Below are 6,678 nucleotides of genomic sequence, written 5' to 3'. Positions count from 1 at the left end.
CTCCCCCTCTTTCTCTCTTTTCCCTTCTCCTGCTTTTATTGATCCGACTGCACTCAGTCTTCCTCTCAAGCTTCCTGCCTCGTTCCTCCCTTGTCCCAGCTCTGATTCCTCAGTGTCTGGTCAGTCAGCTCATCTCAGCAAAGAAACACATGCATTTCTATCGCGCCTTTCACGACCACAGGACATTCCAAAGGGCTTTACAGCCAATGAAGGACTTTCTGAAATGTAGTCACTGTTGTAATGTAGGAAACTCGGCACCTCCAACAGTGCAGCGCTCCCTCAGTACTGCCCCTCCGACACTGCAGCGCTCCCTCAGTACTGCCCCTCCGACAGTGCAGCGCTCCCTCAGTACTGCCCCTCCGACACTGCGGCGCTCCCTCAGTACTGCCCCTCCGACAGGGCAGCGCTCCCTCAGTACTGCCCCTCCGACAGTGCGGCACTCCTTCAGTACTGCCCCTCCGACAGTGCAGCGCTCCCTCAGTACTGCCCCTCCGACAGTGCGGCACTCCCTCAGTACTGCCCCTCCGACAGTGTGGCACTCCCTCAAAACTGCCCCTCCGACAGTGTGGTGCTCCCTCAGTACTGACCCTCTGACAGTGCGGCGCTCCCTCAGTACTGACCCTCCGACAGTGCATCGCTCCCTCAGTACTGTCCCTCCGACAGTGCGGCGCTCCCTCAATACTGCCCCCTGACAGTGCGTTGCTCCCTCAGTACTACCCCTCCGACAGTGCATCGCTCCCTCAGTACTGTCCCTCCGACAGTGCGGCGCTCCCTCAGTACTGCCACTCCGACAGTGCGTCGCTCCCTCAGTACTGCCCCTCCGACAGTGCGTCGCTCCCTCAGTACTACCCCTACGACAGTGCGGCGCTCCCTCAGTACTGCCCCTCCGACAGTGCGGCGCTCCCTCAGTACTGCCCCTCCGACAGTGCGGCGCTCCCTCAGTACTGCCCCTCCGACAGTGCAGCGCTCCCTCAGTACTGCCCCTCCAACAGTGCGGCGCTCCCTCCGTACTGCCCCTCCGACAGTGCGGCGCTCCCTCAGTACTGCCCCTCCGGCAGTGCGGCACTCCATCAATACTGCCCCCCGGCAGTGCGTCGCTCCCTCAGTACTGCCCCTCTGACAGTGCGGCACTCCCTCAGTACTGCCCCTCCGACAGTGCGGCGCTCCCTCAGTACTGCCCCTCCGACAGTGCGGCGCTCCCTCAGTATTGCCCATCCGACAGTGCAGCGCTCCCTCAGTACTGCCCCTCCGACAGTGCAGCGCTCCCTCAGTACTGCCCCTCCGACAGTGCAGCGCTCCCTCAGTACTGCCCCTCCGACAGTGCAGTGCTCCCTCAGTACTGCCCCTCCGACAGTGCGGCGCTCCCTCAGTACTGCCCCTCCGACAGTGCAGCGCTCCCTCAGTACTGCCCCTCCGACAGTGCAGCGCTCCCTCAGTACTGCCCCTCCGACAGTGCAGCGCTCCCTCAGTACTGCCCCTCCGACAGTGCAGCGCTCCCTCAGTACTGCCCCTCCGACAGTGCGGCGCTCCCTCAGCACTGGCCCTGGGAGTGTTGGTCTGAGCTGCCTAGCAAATTGTAGATATGGCAGATATTGCTTATCCTGTTGTGAAATTCACTTTGAATCAGTTATCAGCAATGTAAGCTGCACTTCGTTCTGTGTGGCCTATTTCATTTTAATGCATGGATCCTTTAAATTTCTGAACGTGCGCGGTGCTTACACTGCCAAGGCCGGGGCACGGCCTGCGTGGGACATGTCAGATTACTGCGCAGCCGTGAGCACGGGCACCTTAGCGGGAACATTGGTTACCGGTAAATTTCAGCGGCTTTACTCAATATCTGGGAGAGTCAGTGTGATCCGGTAGTGTTGAGAGAGAGAATGCATTGTGCACTGAGTTCTGTCTGGGATCGCACTGTGCCACGGTTCTGTCTGGGATCGCACTGTGCCGTGGATAGTACTGGGATTGCACTCTGCCGGGGTTCGGTCTTGGATCGCACTGTGCGCCGGGTTAGGTCTGGGATTGCACTGTGCCAGGTTTCGGCCTGGGATCGCACTGTGCTTTGGTTAGGTCTGGGATCGCACTGTGTGCCAGGTTCGGTCTGGGATCACACTGTGCCGGGGTTCGGTCTGGGATCGCACTGTGCCGGGGTTCGGTCTGGGATCACACTGTGCCTGGATTCAGTCTGGGATCGCACTGTGCCATGGTTCGGTCTGGGATTGCACTGTGCCGTGGTTCTGTCTGGGATTGCACTGTGCCGTGGTTCGGTCTGGGATTGCAGTGTGCTGTGGTTAGGTCTGGGCTCGCACTGTGCCGTGGTTAGGTCTGGGATCACACTGTGCCACGGTCAGGTCTGAGATCACACTGTGCCACAGTTAGGAGTGAATGGGAGGGAGTTTGGTCCATTAGGATTCTGTACAATGGGAGTGAATGGGAGGGGGTTTGGGTCCATTGGGATTCTGTACAATGTGAGTGAATGGGAAGGGGATTTGGGTCCATTGGGCTTCTGTACAATGGGAGTGAATGGGAAGGGGTTTGGGTCCATTGGGATTCTGCACAATGGGCGTGAATGGGAGGGGGTTTGGGTCCAGTGGGATTCTGTACAATGGGAGCAATGGGAGTGAATGGGAGGGGGTTTGGGTCCATTGGGATTCTGTACAATGGGAGTGAATGGGAGGGGGTTTGGGTCCAGTGGGATTTCTGTACAATGGGATGAATGGGAAGGGGTTTTGGGTCCATTGGGATTCTGTACAATGGGAGTGAATGGAAAAGGGGTTTGGGTCCATTGGGATTCTGTACAATGGGAGTGAATGGGAAGGGGGTTTGGGTCCATTGGGGATTCTGTACAATGGAGTGAATGGGAGGGGGTTTGGTCCATTGGGATTCTGTACAATGGGAGTGAATGGGAGGGGGTTTGGGTCCATTGGGATTCTGTACAATGGGAAGTGAAATGGGAGGGGGTTTTGGGTCCAGTGGGATTTCTGTACAATGGGAGTGAATGGGAGGGGGTTTGGGTCCCATTGGGATTCTGTACAATGGGAAGTGAATGGGAGGGGGTGTTTGGGTCCATTGGGATTCTGTACAATGGGAGTGAATGGGAAGGGGTTTTGGGTCCATTGGGATTCTGTACAATGGGAGTGAATGGGAGGTGGTTTGGGTCCAGTGGGATTCTGTACAATGGGAGTGAATGGGAAGGGGTTTTGGGTCCATTGGGATTCTGTACAATGGGAGTGAAATGGGAAGGGGGTTTTGGTCCATTGGGGATTCTGTACAATGGGAGTGAATGGGAAGGGGTTTGGGTCCATTGGGATTCTGTACAATGGGAGTGAATGGGAAGGGGTTTGGGTCCATTGGGCTTCTGTACAATGGGAGTGAATGGGAAGGGGGTTTTGGTCCATTGGGATTCTGTACAATGGGAGTGAATGGGAAGGGGATTTGGTCCATTGGGATTGCTGTACAATGGGAGTGAATGGGAGGGGGTTTGGGGTCCATTGGGATTCTGTACAATGGGAGTGAATGGGAGGGGGTTTGGGTCCATTGGGGATTCTGTACAATGGGAGTGAATGGGAAGGGGTTTGGGTCCATTGGGATTCTGTACAATGGGAGTGAATGGGAGGGGGTTTGGGTCCATTGGGATTCTGTACAATGGGAGCGAATGGGAAGGGGTTTGGTCCATTGGGATTATGTACAATGGGAGTGAATGGGAAGGGGTTTGGGTCCATTGGGATTCTGTACAATGGGAGTGAATGGGAAGGGGTTTTGGTCCATTGGGATTCTGTACAATGGGACGTGAATGGGAAGGGGTTTGGGTCCATTGGGATTCTGTACAATGGGAGTGAATGGGAGGGGGTTTTGGTTCCATTGGGATTCTGTACAATGGGAGTGAATGGGAGGGGGTTTGGTCCATTGGGATTCTGTACAATGGGAGAGTGAATGGGAGGGGGGTTTGGGTCCATTGGGATTCTGTACAATGGGAGTGAATGGGAAGGAGTTTGGTCCATTGGGATTCTGTACAATGGGAGTGAATGGGAGGGGGGTTTGGTTCCATTGGGATTCTGTACAATGGGAGTGAATGGGAAGGGGTTTGGGTCCATTGGGATTCTGTACAATGGGCGTGAATGGGAGGGGGTTTGGGTCCATTGGGGTTCTGTACAATGGGAGTGAATGGAAATGGGTTTGGCCCATTGGGATTCTGTACAATGTGAGTGAATGGGAAGGGGTTTGGTCCATTGGGATTCTGTACAATGGGAGTGAATGGGAAGGGGTTTGGGTCCATTGGGCTTCTGTACAATGGGAGTGAATGGGAGGGGGTTTGGGTCCATTGGGATTCTGTACAATGGGAGTGAATGGGAGGGGGTTTGGGTCCATTGGGATTCTGTACAATGGGAGTGAATGGGAAGGGGTTTGGGTCCATTGGGCTTCTGTACAATGGGAGTGAATGGGAAGGGGTTTGGGTCCATTGGGATTCTGTACAATGGGAGTGAATGGGAGGGGGTTTGGTCCATTGGGATTCTGTACAATGGGAGTGAATGGGAGGGGGTTTGGGTCCATTGGGATTCTGTACAATGGGAGTGAATGGGAGGGGGTTTGGTCCATTGGGATTCTGTACAATGGGAGTGAATGGATATGGGTTTGGCCCATTGGGATCAAGTGTCAAAATATTTAACTGGAGGAGGGCTAATTTCGGTGAATTGAACAGGGATCTGGTCCTGGTGGATTGGAATCGAAGATTGGCAGGCAGAACAGCAATTAAACAGTGGGAGGCCTTCAAGGAGGAGATGGTTTGGGTACAGAGTAGACACATTCCCATGAGTGGCAAAGGAAGGGCATCCAAAGCCAGAGCTCGCTGGGTGACTAAAGATATAGGGGGGAAAACGAGACAGAACAAGGAGGCTTATAACAAATGTTCAGTCCATAATACAGTAGAGAACCAAGCTGAATTTAGAAAGCACAGAGGAGAACTAAAATAGGGAATAAGAGGGGCAAAGAGATTGTATAAGAGAATAGATTAGCAGCCAACATAAAAGGGAACCCAAAAGTCTTTCATAAACACATGAATAGTAAATGGGTCGTCAAAGGAAGGGTGTGGCCGATTAGGGACCAAAAAGGAGATATTCTAGTGGAGGCAGAGAGCATGGCTGAGGTACTAACTGAGTGCTGTGCGTCTGTCTTCACTAGGGAAGAGGATGCTGCCAATGTAGCAGTAAAGGAGGAGGCAGTAGCGATATTGGAGAGGATAAAAATAGATAAAGAGAAGGTCCTTAAAAGGTTGGCAGTGCTCAAAGTAGGAAAGTCGCCCGGTCCGGCTGGGATGCATCCTAAGTTGCTGCGGGCAGTAAGGGTGGAAATTGCCGAGGCTCAGGCCACAATCTTCCAATCCTCCTTGGATAGGGGGCTGGTGCCAGAGGACTGGAGGATTGCAAATGTTAAACCCCCGTTTCAAAAAGGAAGGAGGGATAAACCCGACAACTACAGGCCAGTCAGCCTAACGTCGGTGGTGGGGAAATTTTTAGAGGCAGTAATCCAGGACCAACTTAATTGGCATTTGGAAAAGTATGGGCTGATAAACAAAAGTCAGCATGGATTTGTTAAAGGCAAATCGTGTTTGACTAACTTGATCGAGTTCATTGATAAAGTAACGGAGAGGGTTGATGAGGGTAGTGCGGTGGATGTTGTGTATATGGACTTTCAAAAGGGGTTGGACAAAGTACCACATAGTAGACTTGTTAGCAACATTAAAGCTCATGGGATTAAAGGGACAGTGGCAGCATGGGTACTAATTTGGCTAAGGGACAGAAAGCAGAGCGTAGTGGTGAACGGTTGTTTTTCAGACTGGAGGAAAGTATGCAGTCGTGTTCCCCAGGGCTCGGTATTGGGACCACTGCTCTTTTTGATATATATTAATGACCTGGACTTGGGTATACTTCAAAGTTTGCAGAAGACACAAAATTCGGAAATGTAATAAACAACGAGGAGGATAGTAACAGACTTCAGGAGGACTGGTGAAATGGGCAGATACGTGGCAGATGCAGTTTAATGCAGAGAAGTGTGAAGTGATACATTTTGATAGAAAGAATGAGGAGAGGCAATATAAACTACAATTTTAAGGGGCGTTCAAGAACAAAGAGACCTGGGAGTGTACATACACAAAGGCGGCAGGGCAGGTCGAGAAGGCTGTTAAAAAAGCATACGGCATCCTGGGTTTTATAAATAGAAGCACAGAGTACAAAAGCAAGGAAGCTTATAAAACAATGGTTAGGCCCCAGCTGGAGGATTGTGCTCGATTCTGGGCCAACGCACTTTAGGAAGGATGTCAAGGCCTTGGGGAGGGTGCGGAGGAGATTTACTAGAATGGTTCCAGGGATGAGGGACTTCAGTTACGTGGAAAGACTGGAGAAGCTGGGGTTGTTCTCCTTAGAGCAGAGAAGGTTAAGAGGAGATTTGATTGAGGTGTTCAAAATCATGAAGGATTTGGACAGAGTAGATAGGGAGAAACTGTTCCCATTGGCAGGAGGGTCGGTAGCCAGAGGATGCAGATTTAAGATCATTGGCAAACGAATCAGAGGGCGAGATGAGGAAATATATATTTTTAGCCAGCGAGTTATTTTGATCTGGAATGCACTGCCTGAAAGGGCGGTGGAGGCAGATTCAATAGTAACTTTCAAAAGGGAATTGGATACC

At 52.4% G+C, this 6,678-nt stretch overlaps 1 protein-coding gene across 1 annotated transcript in view; it reads left to right on the top strand.

The window, feature by feature from the left end:
• cblc (Cbl proto-oncogene C) overlaps positions 1 to 6,678 on the top strand; it is a 105,730-nt gene that overhangs the window by 7,816 nt on the left and 91,236 nt on the right. The window lies entirely within an intron of this gene.

Source organism: Somniosus microcephalus, chromosome 12, assembly GCF_052327205.1.
Source record: "Somniosus microcephalus isolate GS21.2 chromosome 12, FLI_Smic_1.0, whole genome shotgun sequence".
Lineage (NCBI taxonomy): Eukaryota > Metazoa > Chordata > Chondrichthyes > Squaliformes > Somniosidae > Somniosus > Somniosus microcephalus.
This window is presented reverse-complemented; position numbering and strand designations above follow the sequence as displayed.